This window comes from Eriocheir sinensis, chromosome 7 (assembly GCF_024679095.1).
Source record: "Eriocheir sinensis breed Jianghai 21 chromosome 7, ASM2467909v1, whole genome shotgun sequence".
Taxonomy (NCBI): Eukaryota; Metazoa; Arthropoda; class Malacostraca; order Decapoda; family Varunidae; genus Eriocheir; species Eriocheir sinensis.
In genome coordinates, this window is record NC_066515.1 from 151,470 (window position 1) to 173,254 (window position 21,785).

At 46.3% G+C, this 21,785-nt stretch overlaps 1 long non-coding RNA gene across 1 annotated transcript; it reads left to right on the forward strand.

Moving 5' to 3' along the window:
- Positions 1 to 10,000: 10,000 nt before the first annotated feature.
- Positions 10,001 to 14,005, forward strand: LOC126991350 (uncharacterized). The gene is made up of 3 exons (XR_007745437.1): positions 10,001 to 10,440; positions 12,965 to 13,049; positions 13,888 to 14,005. It is a non-coding gene; the product is annotated as an uncharacterized LOC126991350 (long non-coding RNA).
- Positions 14,006 to 21,785: the final 7,780 nt, after the last annotated feature.

Below are 21,785 nucleotides of genomic sequence, written 5' to 3' on the forward strand. Positions count from 1 at the left end.
CCGGTTTCCCGCGGCCTCCTTTACAGTCTGTGGCGGGGACCAGGGTACACTCTGAAGTCCGGTGACCCTTGCCACAGTTGTAACAGCAAGGCCAGCCTTACTGCTGCTCTTGCTCCCCGGGCAGTACTTCCTGGAGTGTGCCTGCTGCCCGCACGAGAAACAGTTCCCCTTGAACTCACCTGGGGGTGGTGAAGGACTGGAGGACGACTTCCCCACGCTCCCCTTCTTCGCCTTCACCTTGTAAGGGCTATGGTTCCCGCTGGCTTTCTCCCTTGCTGTCCTGAGAAACGACTCCAGCTCCAAGCCCCTGGCCAAAGCCTCCTGAAGGTCCTTGGGGTGTGCCTGCTGCACATAAATCCTCAGTTGTTGATTATCGATAGCGTCAACAAACTGATCCCGCAGGAGGATGGTGATCAGCTCCTCACCTGCCCCTGGGTACGCACGGCGCACCAGCACCTCCAAGTCTTGCGCCAATCGTGTCAGGGTTTCCCCCGGGCCCCTTGTCCGAGCCCGAAACCTGGTCCTGAACACCTCAAACTGGTGCTGATGCCCGTACCTCCGCTCCAGAGCAGCTGTCACCTCTCTGTAGGAGCTCCGTTGGGCGGCCGGCAGCTGGTTCAGAACCTCGAGCGCCGCTCCCTTGAGCGCGCACACCAGCTGCAGGGCCATTTCCTCCCGACTCCACTGACGGGCGCTCGCCAGGAGTTCGAATTGTGTCTTATATGCCTCCCAAGAGACACTCCCATCGAACTCCTGTGGCCGGCGCCTTGTCCCGTCCCGGAGCCGTCGTGTCGTGGAGCTGGTGCACGAGTGGCAGGACTTTACCGAGCCTGGCGGGGAAGGAGGAGGCGATAACATGTTAGCCGGAGTGCCCAGAGGTTGAAACACGGGTGCCGCGGGCGAGTCTTGCCGGAACCAGGGGACGAAACCCGCTCCCGTCATCACTAATGTCACTTCCCCCCTCATCCCCACTGCGCTGCTCGTGTACCCTGAGCGGCATGTTTCCCTGAGGGGCGACAAAGCCTTGGCTAGCACCCATAGCCTCGTCAACATACTTCCTTAACTCTCTGGCAACCCCTTCCACTTCAGCCTTAACCTCGGCCTTAGTAAACACCTCCTCAAGCACCTCTTCCTTCACCTCCTTTTTAACACGGTTACACTCCTCCGCTAGGTGTGCCCTGAGCTCTTTAAATACCCGCTCGGCACTCCCCGCCACCTCCTCCCGTACACTTGCCAGGCTTTCAGTCACTTCACGGCGCTGAGCGTCAAAACCTTCAGTCATGTCTTCCCTCATGCCCGTCATGTCTTCCCTCATGCCCGTCACAGCCCCCACCTGGGCACTGAGGGCGGCCAGCAGGTCCTCCAGGGTAACTTCCTTCCCTGCCATGACTTAGAACACACCACACACAGTCCGTAACAGTCCTAAGCCCGCCCGCTGGGAGGTAAACAACAGCTGATCCTCTTCCCGCCTTCCGGTCAGCTGACTCCCCCACGCGGCGTCCACGCAGCAAGACCGGACAAGAAAATGGCGACGCGTGCACACAGGGCGTAACCCTCCCACACGCTGCCCGTCGCTCTCACACTGTCCCAACACTCCCCGTAGCACCACACGCAACTCCAGCGGCACCCTCAGACAGACCAACAATAATCCCGAACCTGACACCACTGTAACCTTCCTGTAACCTCACCCAGGCGCCCGAAAACCCCGTCAGCGTCCCCAGGAGACTCACCGCTCCTTGTGGCTGGCGTCCAACGTCTGGATGGGATACTCAAGTTACTTCCGGGTCCTTGGTCCCCTGAGGTGCGACTCCCAGGCGTGTGTGCCACCTTGTGTTCCCTCCGAGAGCGACAGCGTGCGTGAAATCCAGCCTCTGGCTACCTGTGCACTTTACTGTGGAGAAAGCAAACCCCTTCCACTTCAGCGGGCTCAGAGAAACACAATCCGCCGGTTTAACGTGGTTTATTTCCTTTGTCACAGTTCCCACACTGTTCCACCGGGGTCCGGCCACTTGTTGACCGTCGAAACCCTCTAATAAAGTCCACAAGTCTCCAAGGGGGTCCGTGCACCGCCACGCTACGAGCCTCAGGTCCCGACCGAGGTTCGAATCCAACTGCCTGCCGGCGTCCCCCAAGGCCCTCGTGCGCGCCCCAATCACAGGCCTTCCCGCTCGGTGACGTCACTTCCTGGCGGGATCCTCAGGCAGCCGTAACAATATAGACTGTCTATTGTATCCCTGTCATGATGGTTTCCTGGAAACAAATTAGTAAATGTGACACTGACATTTGACACTGATGCTTGACATTGACAAGATGGTGAAATATGACATGATGACGAGAAGAGACTGGAGCACACACTTTCTACCCCGAGTACTGACAGCAGACTGAAATGCTGCAGTGCTTTGCTACCCTCCTTAGCTGTTTTCTCAACAAGCCACAAAGTTGATATGTACACAACAGTTGCTTTATGGCCCTGCTAATAACATCATCTAACCCACCAAAAATGACACTTGAGCCCAAATGCACCCAACCCTCAGATATATAACAGAAATAACCAGAAAAACACACGATTGTAGAAAGATAAGCAGGTTGCTACTCTTGTACAGAGAAGCATCCCTGTTGGTAGCACTGATTGCAAATGGCGACCCAAACAAAGATGCGTTATTTCTATAAATCCTTCAAATTGAGTACCTGAACAGGTACTAAACCCACTCTCACTATGGTGTTGTATGCCCAGGATGCCCAGAACATCCAATATGTCATAATTACTGCTCTAGGGCATAACAAATAACACATCATGAGTAAGACAAAGCTTTGACCCCATAGTAAATTAGATGATGACTCAGGGACAATAACTAAGAGAATAAGGGCACAAAGTGATGGAATAGCAAGATAACCCATGCAGTAACCTCACCAAGATGTCCAACCAATGCAACAGGAAAGTACATACAGACGTCAGTAGTCTATACCAAAGTGGAATGAACCATACACAATTATCATACAGCCCCAAAGTCACCAGTAAGACACAACAATGTCATTGTCATTATTCATATCATCATCATTCCGAACTGGTGCGATCATCGGAATTCTTCTTCGTATGCACCTATTGTGGAGCCACATGCACGTAGCAGCTATTTTAGCACACTTCTTGGGGTCGTACAGCAGCGATCCACCTGAACGGTGAAGGCAGCGAAAGCGAGACTTTAGGACACCAAAGGTTTGTTCAATGATGACCCTTGTAGTTTTGTGGCTCCTGTTGTACTGCCGCTCGCCTTCAGTCATGGGGTCATGGAAGGGTGTCAGCAGGTATGGTTCCAGGGGATATCCACTGTCTCCTAACAGATGAAAAGCTCTTAAGGTCCCAGCCTCAAATCTGTCTCTTAAGGGCAATTTCTCCAAATGAAGGCATCGTTTGTGGCCCCAGGATATTGACACTGAAGCTGGTAATCAGTATCTCAGCATTGCAAATGACTTGCACATTCAGAGAATGGAAACTTTTTCTATTTACATAAATATGTTCATGTTCAACAGGTGCCTTAATAGATATGTGCGTGCAGTCTATGGCACCAATTACTTTGGCGAAACCACTTATGAGGCTAAATGCTGCAGCTATTCTGTTCACATCATAGATATTGGTTGGCATTTTAACTCTCGCACACCGTAAGTTTCCAATAAGTTTATGTTCCACTCATCATGCATTTCTCAGGTCCGACCGGCCTTTTATTGCCGCCGCGATTCTCCACATTCCCGGACGTATCTTACCCTCACAGATATATCGTACCCCAATAAATTTGGTATCAATGGCTTCATAAAAACTTGTACTAAAACATGCGCAAATACAAATAGAGGAAAATATATATATAAACAATACAAACTTGTTTCAAGTCTCCGTATAGAGTATTGTAGACAATAAATCCTAAGTCCCAACTGTTCCCCACTCGCTAGCTCGAAATTTTGTGGGCCAATTTTTTTAGCCGAATATATGTTTCGAAGCGAAATTTAGTGAGGATTCTTATGGTACCCTCAAAATCTTCATACGCCTATTAGTTTCCGAGTTACACAGAGAAAGCTTTATTTTTTCCTCTCCCGTCAGAGTAGGCTAACAACTAAAAATCGCTCTAAGTTCCTCATCTACGCTCCTTAGAAAGGTTGCCATATGTTACCATTAAGAAACTTATCCCAACAAATGACGCTCCCAAATATGACGCACTTTCACTGAAAACTTAATTTTTAATATTTGTATTACTTTTATGGAGCGTTTCGCGTCATCTTGCGCCAGGACCTCTTACCATTTGATGACGCTAATCACGTCATCGTGCGCGAGAGGGTTAATTTCCATTTTAGCCTTCTCACTAGAAATTATTCGACTCTCACTTGGTTGAGTGAGTCCTGTGCTTTTTTTTTTTTTTTTTTTTTTACAGCTAAGGAGACAGTTTAAGGGCGTAAAGAAAAATATGAAAAAGCCCGCTACTCACTGCTCCTGAATAGAGGTCAAAGGAGTGGCCAGAAAGAGAGGTCAATTTCGGGAGGAGAGGTGTCCTGATACCCTCCTCTTGAAAGAGTTCAAGTCGTAGGCAGGAGGAAATACAGATGAAGGAAGATTGTTCCAGAGTTTACAAGGGTGAGGGATGAAAGAGTGAAGATGTTGGTTGACTCTTGCATAAGGGGTTTGGACAGTATAGGGATGAGCATGAGTAGAAAGTCGTGTGCAGCGGGGTCGCAGGAGGGGGGGAGGCATGCAGTTAGCAAGTTCAGAAGAGCAGTCAGCATGAAAATATCGATAGAAGATAGAAAGAGAGGCAACATGGCGGCGGAATTTAAGAGGTAGAAGACTAACAGTATGAGGAGGAGAGCTGATGAGACAAAGAGCCTTTGACTCCACTCTGTCAAGGAGAGCTGTGTGAGTGGAGCCCCCCCACACATGAGATGCATACTCCATACGAGGGCGGACAAGGCTCCTGTAAATGGATAGCAACTGTGCAGGGGAGAAGAACTGGCCGAGACGGTACAGAACGCCCAGCCTCGAGGAAGCTGATTTAGTAAGAGATGAGATATGAAGTTTCCAGTTGAGATTTTGAGTTAAGGATAGACCGAGGATGTTTAGTGTCGAAGAAGGTGATAGCTAGCTGAGTGTTGTCAAAGAATAGGGGATAGTTGTTTGGAAGATTGTGTCGAGTGGATACGTGGAGAAACTGTGTTTTTGAGTGTTGAAGGACACCAGGTTCCTCTTGCCCCAATCGGAAATAATAGCAAGGTCTGAGGCTATGCGTTCTGTTGCCTCCAGCCTTGAATCGTTAAGTTCCTGTAGGGTGGGTCTTCTATTAAAAGAAGTTGAGTAATGCAGAGTGGAGTCATCGGCGCAAGAATGGATAGGACAGTTCGTTTTGGGAAGAAAATCATCAATGAACAACAGAAAGAGAGAGGAAGATAGGACAGAATCCTGTGGGACACCACTGTTAATAGATTTAGGGGAAGAACAGTGACCGTCTACCACAGCAGAAATAGAACGGTCAGAAAGGAAACTGGAGATAAAGGTAGAGAGAAGGATATAAACCGTAGGAGGGTAGTTTGGAAAGCAAAGATTTGTGCCAGACCCTATGAAAAGCCTTTGATATGTCCAGCGCAATAGCAAAGGTTTCACCGAAACGGCTAAGAGAGAATGACCAAGAGTCAGTTAGGAAGGCAAGGAGATCACCAGTAGAACGCCCCTTGCGGAACCCATACTGACGATCAGATAGAAGGTAAGAAGTGGAAAGGTGCTTTTGAATCTTCCGGTTAAGGATTGATTCAAAAGTTTTAGATAGACAAGAAAGTAATGCTAAAGAAAGGTAGTTTGAGGGATTGGAACGGTCACCCTTCTTAGGTACAGGCTGTATGAAGGCATAATTCCAGCAGGAAGGAACGGTAGATGTTAACAGGGAGAGGCGAAAGAGTTTGACCAGGCAGGGTGATAGCACGGAGGCACAGTTTTTAAGGACAATAGGAGGTACTCCATCAGGTCCATAAGCCTTCTGACGATTGTGGCCAGAAAGAGCACAGAAAACATCATTTTGAAGAATCTTTATAACAGGCATAAAAGAGTCAGAGGGGGGATGAGTAGAATGAATATGCCCAGAATCGTCCAGAGTGGAGTTTTTAGGAAAAGTTTGAGAGAAGAGTTCAGCCTTAGAGATAGATGAGACGGCAGTGTTGCCGTCAGGACTGAGGAGTGGAGGGAAAGATGAAGTGAAGTTGGAGGAGATGTTTTTGGCTAGATGCCAGAAGTCACGGGAAGAGTTAGAGAAAGCAAGGTTTTGGCATTTTCTATTAATGGAAGAGTTTTTGGTTAGTCGGAGAATAGAGTTGGCACGATTCCGGGCAGAAATGTAAAGTTCATGGTTAGCATTAGTTCGAAGGCTCTGGTACCTTTTGTGAGCTGCCTCTCTATCTTTGACAGCACGAGAACAAACGTGATTAAACCAAGGCTTTTTAGCGTGAGGATTAGAGAAAGTACGTGGACTGTATGCCTCCATTCCAGAGACAATCACCTCTGTGATGTGCTGAGCACACACAGAGGGGTCTCGCTCCTGGAAGCAATAATCATTCCACGGGAAATCGGAAAAGTACATCTTCAGGTCGTCCCACCGAGCTGAAGCAAAATGCCAGAAGCATCGCCTCTTCGGTGGGTCCAGAGGGTGTACAGGAGTGATAGGACAGGATACAAAAATAAGGTTGTGATCGGAGGAGCCCAACGGAGAGAACAGTTTGACGGAGTAAGCAAAAGGGTTTGAGGTAAGGAAAAGGTCTAGAATGCTGGGCCTGTCTCCAAGACGGTCGGGAATACGTGTAGGGTGCTGGACCATCTGCTCTAGATCGTTGAGGATAGCAAAGTTGTAGGCTTGATCACCAGGCTGGTCAGTGAAAGAGGATGAAACCCAAAGCTGGTGGTGAACATTGAAATCTCCTAGGATGGAGATTTCAGCGAAGGGAGAGTGGGTTAAGATGTGCTCCACTTTAGAGTTCAAGTAGTCAAAGAATTTTACATAGTTAGTAGAGTTAGGGGAGAGATAAACATCACAGATGTATTTAGTAATAGAATGACAATGAAATCTTGGCAAGATGGTGGACAATTCTGAAGAATCAAAGTTGTTGGCACGAGAGCAAGTGATGTCGTTGCGCACGTAGGCGCAACATCCAGCTTTGGATTGAAATTTAGGATAGAGATAGTAGGAGGGAACAGAGTAGAGATTGCTGTCAGTAGCCTCAGAAACCTGTGTTTCGGTAAGGAAGAGAAGGTGAGGTTTAGAGGAGGAGAGATGATGTTCCACAGAATGAAAATTAGAGCGAAGACCGCGAATGTTGCAGAAATTGAGAAAAAAAGAGGTTCGAGGAGTTATCAAGACACCTCTCGGGTCGGCAGCCAGAAGGGGAGTCCTCCCTGGGGGAATTTGTGGTCCCCCCCCCAGGCGGGGACTCCGAGGCTTGGTGTATGTGCGCCATTTTGAAATTTTAATTTTGGGAAAAGGTGTATATGTTGTGTGAATGTAGTGTGGTGTGGATAAAGAGAGGATCTGTCTTTAGAGAGCATGCTGAACTACTCTCCGGTGTTGGTGAGACAATAGGGAAACGGTTAGTGAGGACATGGGAAGGGTCTTTGGAGGGCTTCAGCTCCCTTCTCACCTCCCATATATACCTCACCGGGAGTGGCTTGCGCCCGTTCGGTAGGTGTCTTCCTACCTACTCCATATAGAGTTTGAGTCTCGGGCTTACTGTTTACTTCATAATTACCTAATCTGAAATTACTAAAATGGCATTAGCGGTCAGAATGTTTTATTTTTTTTATGAAACAAATTTTTACTGATATATTTCGATGTGCTTTTTATCAATCTGACATTTGTTTGCATAGGATTTTTTTTTCTTTGCCCTTCCCCTGTAGGTTACGTTAGGTTTGGTTAGGTCAGGGAGGGGGGCAAACAAAAAACTGTGATGAAACAAATGTCAGATTTATGAGAAGTACATCGAAATCTATATTAGGAAAAAAGTTTCATAAAAAAATAATTCTGACCTCTGCGGTAAATTTGCCACTGACTCAAACCTAACCGAACTACCCCTACCCTTGTTCATAACCTCAGCTATTCAGACTATGCTATATTCTGCATGTAAGCTAACACCACTTTTTGTGAAAAGTTACCTTTAACATTTATCAGCACTACGGTATATATACAACACATGCAACACAGTGATGTCCCTGCTCACCCACGCTTGCGAGATACTACGTTGCGAAGGATGAGGGGTCGAGGGGAGGCCAAAGCCCCCCAATAGGTATTGGGGAGTTGGGGGCGAAGCCTCCCACCCCAATGTTTTTAAAAATTACGATTAAACGACTAATTAGGGGGGGTTTGAGGGGCGTGCAGCCCCCCGATAGGTTGGGGATTCGAGGTGTGGCAAAGCGCCCCTTATTATTGATAGGTTGCTGTCACTCATATGGCTTCCTCCCAAAAAATAAAAAATAAAATTCCCCCCAAGTTTGTAGGCTTTAGGAAGGGAAATAGGATGAAAATGGTGTGGTGCGCATAAACTGCATATTTACCCAGTCTTCACTTGTGATGCTGTCCATAAGGTATTAGTGCATAGGAACATGGCAACATACCTATCTACTAGTTCTTTACAACTCCACATAAAAAAAATGGCATCATTGCAAGAGGCAGTGGGAAGCCCCTCAAGTTTTCACCAAACTTCCTAGTTACTGTATTACTAAACATCTTACTGGTAGTTCATTCACTTCTTACAGCTGTACAACTAGTATAACTACGTAAAACATCGTTTATATTCATTTCACACCTATATGAAGGCTGTATGTTCTACTTGTATCAGCGAAGGCGTGCAAGGAGAGGAGGCCGTAACTCACTTAGGGCGGCACACACCCGCCTCAACTTGCGGCACCGTAACTCTCCTCAAAATGGCCGCGCCAGTGTTTTGAGTATACCAGCGGAAGCGCTACGGCCGGACTTACGGCGCATTAAGCAGATACGACGCCGTAACTTCGTTTCAGAATCCGGCCCCTGGACTCATATGACATGTGCGGTTCACGTCTACCTGTTGTGGAAGAACGTAAGTTCTTGGGACTCGTCTTCGACAGGCGCCTCAAAGTGCACGAGTCGCTCGATCTCTTTCGTGTTCTGTCATGCACTTCTTGGGGCGCTGACTGCACAATACACCTTCGCCTTTACCAGGCACTCATCGGGTCGAGACTGTTCTACGGCTGCAAAGGATACACATCGGCAACAACCGCCCGCCTCCGCACACTTGCTGCAGTTCACCGAGCTGCATTCCGACTATCAACAAGTGCACTCTGTCTTTAGATCATCCCCCAGACCAGGAGTGCCATCCTTGGACTTGCAGAGAGACAGACTTTTAATTAAATACTGGTACAGACTACAACGCCAACCTAACAACCCTGCTTACACCGTTGTTTTAGACACCAATGTAGATATAATATGCAGAAACAAACGTCTCCTAACTCGCCCCTTTGGTTTCCGTATCCGGAATGTCATTGGGAACCTCTCGCTACCATACTTCCCTATAGCAGTTTATCAGATACCTCCATCACACCGTGGGAGTTCCCAAATATACATTCTGCCGGTACTTTAACTTTAACAAAGCAAGTGTCTCAGCGGGAACTGCTCGACAGCTGTTCCTGTCCCACACAGCTAGTCACGCCACATCTGTACCAGTATACACGGACGACTCCAAATCCGATGCTGGCGTTGAACTTAGAGCTGTCTTTCCAGACATTCCCCGTTCTGGAACTTTGCCTGCTATCGCTTCAATTTTTAAAACAGAAATATCTGCCGTTCTTTTAGCAATTCGCACCATTTTTTACTTTGCCTGTCAATACTTTTACTGTCTACTCTGACTCACAGGCAGCCCTGTCCACAATAAAAGATTTTAGGAGCACATACCCTATCGTTTTAGATATTTTTAGCTAGCTAGTCCTAGCAAAAAGGTGTGGGCATCAGGCACCGGATGCTCAAAGGTGGTGGTAACTTAACCCCGGAGACGGTTGTAAGTCACGGGTCGCGTCGCGAGTTTGCTCCCCGCTAGGATGCTCCTCCGCAGCGATGCACAGCGCGGTCGCCGCGGGGTGCTAAGGGTTAGCCATATGGTTCATGAGTGAGGCGGTAGAGGGCAGGCAGCTCACCAGCTGATGTGATTGCAACCAATGGAAATCACTGAAACAAAGAAGACAGCCAATCAGGATCGAGGAAGGTGTTTGTAAACAAACGATGGAAACTTGAGCATTTGGTGCGGGGCAGTCTAGCCAGACCACTTGCTACGCTTCCCTACTTCCTTCCATTCTTCCACCGACTGTTGCAGTGGCAACACCTGACCTCGTAGAACCCGACCACTCCTCACACCAGTCATCCGCGCCTCACTTGGCCCTTCCTCAAGAAGACGCAAACAGTAAGTATTTCCCCTAGTTCGTACAGACTAGCCATAATGTAGAAAACCAATGAAATATTGGTCGGAGTCAGATGCCACACCCTGCCCTTCCCATCCCCAACACCCTGCCCTTCCAAGCCCCAACACCCTGCCACACCCTACCCTTCCAAGCCCCAACACCCTGCCCTTCCCATCCCCAACACCCTGCCACACCCTGCCCTTCCAAGCCCCAACACCCTGCCACACCCTGCCCTTCTCATCCCCAACATAAGAAGAACATAGGGAAACTGCAAGAGGCCGGGTGGCCTACACAGGACCCTCTTATCCCATGAGCCCTGACTTTATTTAACAGTCTCTGGTGAGGTACCTCATCGAAGGCCTTACTAAAATCAAGATAAACCACATCATAGCTCTCATCATTGTCAGCTGCCCTTATACTTTATTGTAAAAGGATATAAGATTAGTGAGGCACGACTTTCCTTTAGTAAACCCATGCTGTGAGTCGTGAATTAAAATATGTCTGTCTATATGGTCCCTAATACTATCAGCTATTATTGACTCAATCATTCTACCTATAACTGACGTCAAACTAATCGGCCTATAGTTCTCCACAGAAGATTTGTCTCCCTTCTTAAATATTGGAATAAAGTGTGCCTGCCTCCATGAAACAGGCACCACCCCTGTCTTACCTAGACGGGTTCCACGAGAAGGGAACCCCACAAGTGCCAACACGCCAGCAGAATACATATTTGTGTAGTTACTCTGGCGGCGGATGCTCAAAGGGGTGGTAACTTAGCCCCGGAGACGGTTGTAAGTCACGGGTCGCGTCGCAAGTTAGCTCCCCGCTAGTACCGTCCTCCGCAGCGATGCACAGCGCGGTCGCAGCGGGGTGCTAAGGGTTAGCCCTATGGTTCATGAGTGAGGCGGTAGAGGGCCGGCAGCTCACCAGCTGATGTGATTGCAACCAATGGAAATCACTGAAACAAAGAAGACAGCCAATCAGGATCGAGGAAGGTGTTTGTAAACAAACGATGGAAACTTGGTCATTTGGTGTGGGGCCGTCTAGCCAGACCACTTGCTACGCTTCCCTACTTCCTTCCATTCTTCCACCGACTGTTTCAGTGGCAACACCTGACCTCGCAGAGCCCGACCACTCCTCACACCAGTCATCCGCGCCTCACTTGGCCCATCCTCAAGAAGACGCAAACAGTAAGTATTTCCCCTAGTTCGTACAGACTAGCCATAATGTAGAAAACTAATGAAATATTGGTCGGAGTCACTTGCCACACCCTGCCCTTCCAAGCCCCAACACCCTGCCACACCCTGCCCTTCCAAGCCCCAACACCCTGCCACACCCTGCCCTTCCAAGCCCCAACACCCTGCCCTTCCAAGCCCCAACACCCTGCCACACCCTGCCCTTCCAAGCCCCAACATAAAAAGAACATAAGAACATAGGGAAACTGCAAGAGGCCGGTTGGCCTACACTGGACCCTCTTATCCCATGAGCCCTGACTTTATTTAACAGTCTCTGGTGAGGTACCTTATCGAAGGCCTTACTAAAATCAAGATAAACCACATCATAGCTCTCATCATTGTCAGCTGCCCGTATACTCTATTGTAAAAGGATATAAGATTAGTAAGGCACGACTTTCCTTCAGTAAACCCATGCTGTGAGTCATGAATTAAAATATGTCTGTCTATATGGTCCCTAATACTATCAGCTATTATTGACTCAATCATTTTACCTATAACTGACGTCAAACTAATCGGCCTATAGTTCTCCATAGAAGATTTGTCTCCCTTCTTAAATATTGGAATAAAGTGTGCCTGCCTCCATGAAACAGGCACCACCCCTGTCTTACCTAGACGGGTTCCACGAGAAGGGAACCCCACAAGTGCCAACACGCCAGCAGAACACTAAAACTATTAAGCCGCTGCTGGAATGTGTGTTGATTGCACTAAGTAAAGACTAGTTATAAAATATATTGACTTATACGTATATAAGTGAAATAAATATTTATATTTATATTGCTGTAAGTAGAATAAAGTAATTTAGAGTTAATATGTTCTATGTCTAGTGACTTCCTAAATACTTCTGTTAACTGCCCACTTATCTGTTTCACATTCCTTTATTACCCTGGGGAAAAGTTCATCCATCTCGGGTAATTACCTGTTGACCTGACTTCCCTGTGAGGTATAAACTGTTTCTGTCCTAATTTAATCTCCCTGACCAGACTATTGTACTCACCCTCCAAGCTACTGACCTGACTAGTGACCTCACCAGAGATTACCGCCCCTCCCTGCTCTGGGTCCACCCTGCCCTTCCAAGCCCCAACACCCTGCCACACCCTGCCCTTCCAAGCCCCAACACCCTGCCCTTCCAAGCCCCAACACCCTGCCACACCCTGCCCTTCCAAGCCCCAACACCCTGCCCCGCCCTGCCCTTCCAAGGCTCAACACACCCTGCCCTGTCCTGCCTTCAAGGCCCCAACACACCCTACTCTTCCCAGCCCCAACTCATCCAGCTCTGCCCTGCTCTTCCCAGCTCCAACTGTTGCTCCAACTCCTCTCCCTGGACGTGACGTGACCATCTGCGCCTCACTTGCCCCTTCCTCAAGAAGACACAAAAGGTAAGCATTTCCCCAAGTTGGTACAGCCTAGCTAAAATGTGGTTTACTAATACAATACATATTGGTTGAAGAGCTGACTACCTTGCTGGAAACTGCCATAGTAAGTAGGCAATGCGTTCATGTTGAATAGGAAGAGTCAGGCGCTACATAGAGTTTTGAGATCTCTAGATGGGAGGTAAAACACGTTTACATAGTATGCGATGTAGCAGAGGGAGTTATGGGAGGCTCACCCATCAGGGAAATTGCCACACTACAAAAGGGGGATTGATGAGACTTCAGTGCACATGCTACTTTAGTGTTCTATGTATATTATAGATAGAGCAGGGTATGGCAGAGTATTTCCACGAGAAACTGGCGGTGCAGGTGAGCCCAACCCCACGCTTTGCCACACACTCAACACCTCTCGCCTCCTCTCACATGTCAGCTATTTAATACCTTTAAATTAATTTAATCAAATAGTTGGATAATCCAATGGGTCATACAGTGTTGAGATTATTTTTATGATTTTATGTCAGCTAATTAATATTTGAAATTGTGTAAAAGAATGTACATATCAAATAAGGCAGTACAGTGCTATGCATGCATTTAATTACAATATGAACAAGTTGTGTTAGAAAGAAAGCCTAAAACAGATTATATACTCAGTGTTAGGTTTGGTAGTGCTGTGGCAAGAAAATGTGGTTATAGCCTCCGTGGTCTAGTGGTTATTGTAGTCAGAGCTAAGCCCCAAAAATTTCCATCCCAGCTAGGAAAGAGGCAGAAGGATGATAGAAGGGGTAACATGTTTGTGGGAAAAGTTTAGGTACTGCATACTAATTACATGTTACACCACTTTCAGGAATGGAGGGGAAGAAACCCCGTAAGGCCAACTTCTCTGAGGCTGAAGTGTTGGCAATGGTCACGGCCATCCGTGACAATTATAATATCCTTTTTGGTAAATTGTCTGCGGGGACGACCCATTCTACAAAATTGGCAGCCTGGGCAGAGGTCCAAGAAGCTGTGAATACAGTGGGGCGGGTTCACCGCGACATCGATGAAGTTAAAACCAAATTCAAACACATCAAGTCCGACGTCAAGAGGAAAAGGGCGAAGGACCTTCACTATAAAAAAGGAACAGGTATGTTGATAGATTATCACTGGAGAGCATTATGATATACAAAATATGTTTTTTATTCTTTGATATGTGCCGATACTAACCAAGCCAAATTTTTCGGGCAAATATCTCCCTCTCTATTAACAGTGTAAGGTAGTCAGGGGGATGATGTTAACGTCATATAAACTGCCTGCTAAATGTTACCATTCATCATTTTCCTTTCTTCTCAGGTGGCGGCCCAGCACAAAAGACACATTATTCAGTGGCGGAAGAAATTGTGCTAGGCTTAATTCCTGCGGAGGCCATCATGGGCCATCGTGGGATTCCAAACCCGGACCAATTGGCACTGACACAGGGTGAGACATAAAAATATATTTGCGTTATGATCAGAAATATGATTCTTACTGAATGATAACGATAACCATTGAATATTGTTATGTGTAATACTAACTACACATACACTATCTTGTGTTAACTACACAGTGTACACCAGAAAGTCAAAATGTATACACATTAGTTATATTGTTGTAATATACATTTACAACCTAAAAAACAATACGTTAGGAGCAAGTTTCACATTTGAAATAGACCTAATACTTGTTATATATTTTTAGTCTTAATTCTACAGTAAATGTTAATTTAATTTATGATATTTAGTATCTAGGCACTAGGAGGCATAGATTCCTCAAGGCTCCCGGGAGGGTGTAGGAACTTAGCAATGGTTTAATAATACCGCTGTACAGCATTTATATGTTGTGATTTCCTTACAGAATACCAGGATGCTGCAACACCTGTAGAGGAGGAGGAGGAGGAAGAGGAGTGGAGGCAGGTGCAGCCCACCACCGAGGTTATACCAGTGGATATGCCTGCGGCCCTTAATGACCATTTATATGGGGCATTTATGGGCACCCCAAGACAGGCATCAAGGCCCAGGCCCTCAACGACCCACCACCCCTATGCCCGCCCAGCCAACCACACTCCCACCCGCCCAGCCAGCCACACTCCCACCCGCCCAGCCAGCCACACTCCCACCTGCCCAGCCAGCCACACTCCCACCCGCCCAGCCAGCCACACTCCCACCCGCCCAGCCAGCCACCGGAGAACTGCACAACATCCTGCACAGGACATTACCTACTGGAGCAGATGTTTGAAGTGCAGAAGACACTCCACACTTCGGTGGAGAGGATGACCGACAGGCTGGAGCAAGCAATTGCTCGCGCTGGTTCAGAGATTGCAGCTGCTATACGGTGTGCTGCAGGTAAACTGCCACAGTAATGTGCATGTTTATCTGCAGCACCCGCCTGCAGAGACCTCATGTTTGACAACTTGAGGTCTCTGCAATGGACCGTATTGGCTATCCGGCGGCGACTCGGAGACAAGTACTGTTTTGACTTAACTCAGTTCCTTTTTTCTATTTCAGAAAAAAATAATACTGGCTGTCGTTTGGAGCCAAATGTGGTACCTGCTGGTAGAAAAAAAAAAGGATTTACCCTTTGCTGGTCAGATTTTAAGGCTTGCGTCTGTGTGTGGTGTGTGTGACCAGTGAGGGGCGAATGTGCCGCAGGCTGCAGTCTCCTGAGCGGCCCAAATGGACAAAACACAGCTTGGGAGGTTTCGTATTTTTTTTTGCCCAGGGCTTTATTTTGCTCTCCAGTAGCTTAAAAATGATTTAACTTGCTGTCAAATAATTGTTCGTAGCTATTTTGACCTCTGGTCTTAAGATAAGTGTTTACAGACGCCACACACAGACGCAAACCTTAAAACCTTACTAGCAAAGCGTAAATGCATTTTTTGCTATCAGCAGGTACCACGTTTGGACATAAGGCTCCAAACGACAGCCATTATTATTTTTTTCCAAAATAGAAAAGAGGAACCGAGTTAAGTCAAAACAGTACCTGTCTCCGAGTCGCCGCCGGATAGCCAATACGATCCATTGACGTACTCTGGGTAGCCAGGGTGCCTGTGCTTTCTTTCTCTCTCTCTCTCTCTCTCTCTCTCTCTCTCTCTCTCTCTCGGACGTGACCTGCCTGCCGGAGAGAGGATCAGGTGAGGTCAGGTCAGAAAGAGGACGTGTTTTATTTCTTCCTCCGACATTGGGGGAAATATTTCTCCTTCCCTTCTCCTCACTGCCTTGCGTCTTTCAATCGTCGAATGTTTTTCTCTTCCTTTCACTCTTTTTTTCTTCTTTATTTATCCATATATTTTTTTGTTTGTAGCAATTTTTTCGTTTATTTTGTTCGTTCATTTTTCTTTACTATTTTTTTCGTAAATGCTGTATGTACTTACATAGTTTTGTTCTTGTTTACTTTCTTTCTTGTCCTTATTTATAAGATAATTTACCCTTGTTCTTTTAATCCGTACTATTTTTTTTCTTTCCTTCCCCCTTACTTCCCCTCCTTTCATTTTCCTTGCTTTCCATTTATTTTTTTCGTTCTTTTTTCTTTTTTTAAACCATCCCTCCCTTCCTTTCTCCGTCCTCGCTTTACTTTTTTTTTTTTTTGCATCTTTTCTGCTTTCCTTTTTCATTTTTCCCATTGCAACCTCCTCCTCCTCCTCCTCTCCTTCTCTAAGCACCCATCCCCCTCTTCCTCCTCCTCCCTCACTTTTTTTTCACCCTGCTTGTTAACTTTATCTGCCTCCTTCCACCTTTACTCTCTTCCTCATATATTACGCCCGCAAAGTTGGCTTATATGTTATGAAAGTGCCTCTACCATTTTTTTCCAGCCAACCCTTTCCCCCATCACGTTAAAAATACGACTTACTATATAAAGAGGTGGAGAGAGAGAGAGAGAGAGAGAGAGAGAGAGAGAGAGAGAGAGAGAGAGAGAGAGAGAGAGAGAGAGCGCAAATACAACCCTAATTGTAGCTTTAAGCACACTCAGAATGCGAGAATGTGTGTGTGTGTGTGTGTGTGTGTGTGTGTGTGTGTGAGAGAGAGAGAGAGAGAGAGAGAGAGAGAGAGAGAGAGAGAGAGAGAGAGATATCATACAGACGGACAGACTAGGAAAGATGAATGAGGGAGAGATCGATTTCTTCTCCCTCCCTCTCCTCATGACCCAACCAGCCCCTTTCTACGGTGGAGGTCACGGCCTTTCCGCCTCGTCAGTGACATCTGAAGTAATGGACGGCGGACTCTTTTGATTTTGCGGCGCCCTTGTCATTAAGACGCAAATTCTGGAAAATCAACCGCTTTGGTGCGAATCGCCATAACTCCTTTATTTCTGGGGTTACAGAAATGTTTATGATATCAATCGACGGCAAAATGAATGGGATATATTTGTTAATAAGCGACTGGGCTCAAAAACCGACTCGAAAGGGTAAAAAATTTAATAAATTCGCAAAAAACGGCTTTGAAAATAAAAATATTTTGGAGTTCCCAACCTTGAAACCCATTCATTTTTTGAGAATTCAAAAAAACCGGTACCGAGTGCCGACCGAATCGATTCTTCTCGGCAATGGGCACCGGTACCGAGTGCCGAGAAGAATCGATTCAGTCGGCACTCGGTACCGGTACCCAGAAGACTCATGCTCACTTGGTACTGACCATTGCCACTAGTGCCGGTGCCGGTTAGATCCAAGTGACGCTAGTCGGCGCGCGGATCTCGCCAGTCGCCATGCGGTATAAGCCCTGTGGAGACGAATTAAACCTTGAATGTTGCGCTGGCTGCTGAGTCACTGCCTCGCTGACCGTCTTCCCAAGTTCCCACCATTTTGTCCTGCTTTTCGTTTCCATCATATCTCCCGCCTCCATTATTTTATTATTGGATTTATTTATTGGATAAATTCTTCATGTCCGATTTTTTTTTAGGATGCTAATATATATTGTTATTGTTATTAGAGTATGAGTACATGAATAATAACTACATATACATGCTATTTATTTTTTCGAAAAAAATATTCACTTCATTATGGAGAGAGAGAGAGTCAAACATAAGAAACATCCTAATTAAGTGCAGAATATATGAGGAAAAAGTCCAGTGTGTGTGTGTGTGTGTGTGTGTGTGTGTGTGTGTGTGTGTGACACACTCTCTCTCTGAATGAAGTGAATATTTATTTTTTCGATAAAAAAATAGCATGTATAGTTATTATGGATGTACTCAATCATTGTCTAATAACAACAATATATATTAGCAACCTAAAAAAAAGGAATCAGACGAAGAATTATCCAATAAATCCAATAAATAAATCCGAGCAATCTGGTACCGGGACCGTACCGTTTAGCTGGTACCGTTAGTTTCGGTACTGGTACCCGTACCTGCCCACCCCTACGCGGCGCCTGCCGCTACCTCGGCCACTCGTCCAAGCGCAATCGGTTCGAAAAATAGCTCGGTTAACTCGATTTGCATGACCTGCCCATGTTATGTTAGATTTTGTTATAGTTGCTCTGTCTTCTTTCTGACTTAGTAGAAGGGGTAGGGTGTTCCTTATCACGCCTGCTCTTCTCTTGACAAACTGCCCTCAACTATAGAGAAGTCTGTCAGTTCGACTGCATTTGCGTTGTGCATTTGGATTACTTCGTCGTCTCCTTTCAATGAGTCAGTGTTTGTGTGTTTGTACTTTTCTCCTTCGATCCTTGGATCAGGAGACTTTGATGAGGGTGCTCTTGGGCCATTCTTCTGATCTTGGTGTGTGGATCATTAGCCTAATGTCACCTGCTTTAGTTTCCTTCTCTTTGAGTTTCAGCTTTTCCTGTGTTGTGAGTTCTGTCGACTTTCCTTTGAGTCTCCACTGTTTATTCCATTTATTACCTTCCTTCCGTTCTGTTTACTTCCGGGGTTTCCATTGCTGCTAATATATTTATATAAGAGGGTGGTCCTGGTATTTATAATTCCGGTAGGTTACTTAATTTCAGCACAATTTTCAGTTCAACTTCCTAACACCCAGGATTGTCCATGTGTACGTAATGAGCATGCATCATACGTGTGTAGAGTTTTTCATGTGTGGCTGATGAGATCCGTGCTCGAGCAGGCACATCCAGTCATGTTATGTGTGACCGGCTGGCGCGTGGTGAATGTATCTGTCTAGTCTTTTCCGCTTTCATTTTATTTTTTATCATGTTTCCTCAAAGATGATATCTCACTGCTGTGATCTTTTTGACATGTTGTGCATTTACTTATCTTTCTCGCAGGTACGCCAGGTGTGTCCCAACTGGCGGCATTCTTTGCACATTTTTTATTATTTTGGGCACTGGTTAGTGAAGCGAACATTTTGTATACTACATAATATAAAGGTGTGTAAGATTTTTTTGTTTGATCCGAAATGCTGGTACGCTCATGGAATAAAAAGAAGTTCAGTTTCTTGAGCTTTCTTTTCTTGTCTTTTGTGTCCTGGACAGTAAGCTTCATAGCTTTAATTTATTTGGGAACTTGTACAATTGTTCCACTTCCTCTATTCAGGAGTTTTTTGCTACAATATCATTCTTTATTTCTTCTTCATGACGAAATATGTGTCTACCTTGAATGTTCGTACTGAGTTGCCTTGAGTTGGTCTCATTGTGTGAAACAATTTTCCTTGAGTTGTCTGTCTTTTTTCCATTAAATAGTTTGTTTAGTTTGGTGCCATTTAGTATCAAGAAGAATAATCCGGCAACTACTGGAAGTACTTGAGTCAAGTAAATGTCTTACTTGGCTAGACTTTCTAGACTAGAATGTTGCATTGTCGAGTCAGTTATTTGCTGCTCTTAAAATTATTTTTACCGGGCCATTTCGTTGCATTAGTATTGTGTTATAAATCTAACAGAATTACACCCCTAGAAAAGCACTCCCCTCCTAACAGCAAACCTGATCAGCAAGCAGAGCCAATACTAAGATGTGTCTGATTCAATTGGCTTCCCTACAGCAGTAGGAAAATACCCTCCCCGCCCAATAATAGGCGCTGTAGGACACCCGACTTTTGCCAGAAACGGGGCTTGCCTATCTAACTGTCATAATCCCTTCTCCCGCGTGGCTCTACCGCTCGGGAGTTCAAAGTCGTTTAAAAAGGGTTATATAGCAGGCCCATGCACACTCAGCAGGTATATTGTTAAAGCTGCAGCGACAGCATGCCCGGGGTGTCCCCCTCTACCCGAAGGTGGGCTTTTTGTGCAGACTAGACTTTGTCGCACAATGCTGAATGTTGGATTGTAGACACCGTACTTTGGGAGCAGCAGAGCAGCCCGGGCGTTCAAACACCTAAAGGTGTGACATGTCCAGAATGAATGGACTAACATTATCAGTTAGTCAGCGGCCCTGTCCGCCCTCGTATGGAGTATGCATCTCATGTGTTGGGGAGCTCCACTCGCACAAATATATATCGATATTGTCATACTGACTGCTCTTCTGAACTTGCTAATTGCATGCCTCCTCCCTCCCGCGGCCCCGTTGCACTCGGTTTTCTGATCTAGCTCACCCCTATACTGTCTAAATCCCTAATGCAAGACTTAATCAGCATCTTCATTCTTTCATTTCTTTCACTGGTAAACTCTGGAACAATCTTCTTTCGTCTGTATTTCCTCCTGCCTACGACTTGAACTCTTTCAAGAGGAGATATTGAGACACCTCTCCTCCCGAAAATGACCTATCTTTAGGTCACTCTTCTGAACACTTTATAGGGACAGTGTTTAGCGGGGTTTCTTTCTCATCGTTATTATTTTGTTTGTCCTGTTAAAAAGAAAGTTCCCGAACTATCCCGCCAGGGCGAGAGGGTCTTTGACTGCCGAAAAGGCTGGCTAGACTTGGGGCGGCTATTCCCTCAGCCAAGGTGTGTCAATACAAGGCACTTCCCTTTATCCTATCCCTTTACATATCCGAGGCTCAGAAGCAGCGATCACAGGTGAACGGCCTGGGCATTTCCTTAACCCGTGAGCTTCGGCTATGGGAAAGCCAAGAAGTGGCCGAGAAACGTCAACATTACACTGCACTTTGAGACTAAGAAAAGAGCATGGAACGTATATCAGAGTACTCCTCTCATAACCATACTAAAGCCGTTAAAAAGATTTATTTTTACTCAAACTCCATTCTTTTTGGGTGGTGTTTGTTACAAAATAAACAGTCTCGTGACGCGTGGCATCTAGCCGAGAGTCGCTTGTTGTCTACTTTAGAGAATTTGACAAGTGATTACTGTATGGATAGCTAATTCAGTCTGCCATGACCTTACAGCACCACCTATGACAAATAAGCCCCCCTCAAGATCACTCACCCACCACAATGACCCAGGGCATGCATGGTGGGTTGCTCTATGCCGCCACCGCCAACAATTAGCTCGAATTAGGGGTTTTCAGGCGAGCCTAAAACGGGGTCCCCCGTTTCAGCGGACCGACTCGCGGGAGCCCCAAACGGGGTCCGCCGAAGCTGCCGGGTTAAGCCTGATACCTGTCTGAAGACTGTTTGCACGGAGTCGAAGTTTTATATCATTTATCTACTTAAAGAAGCACCACCAAGAAAACAATACAAACCATGGCACAGAGGAAGAGAAAATGAAGATAATATATATGGAACAAACATGGGTGTAATATCACACACACACACACACACACTACAAGCAAGGAATCGCTTCCTGGCTGTTGTGACAAAGCTCCATTATTTTTTTTCAGACGACGAATGATGGTGTGATATTCTCGAAGTCTTATTGTGAAGCAATAAGTTGTGACCCTAGCCATCCCCTTC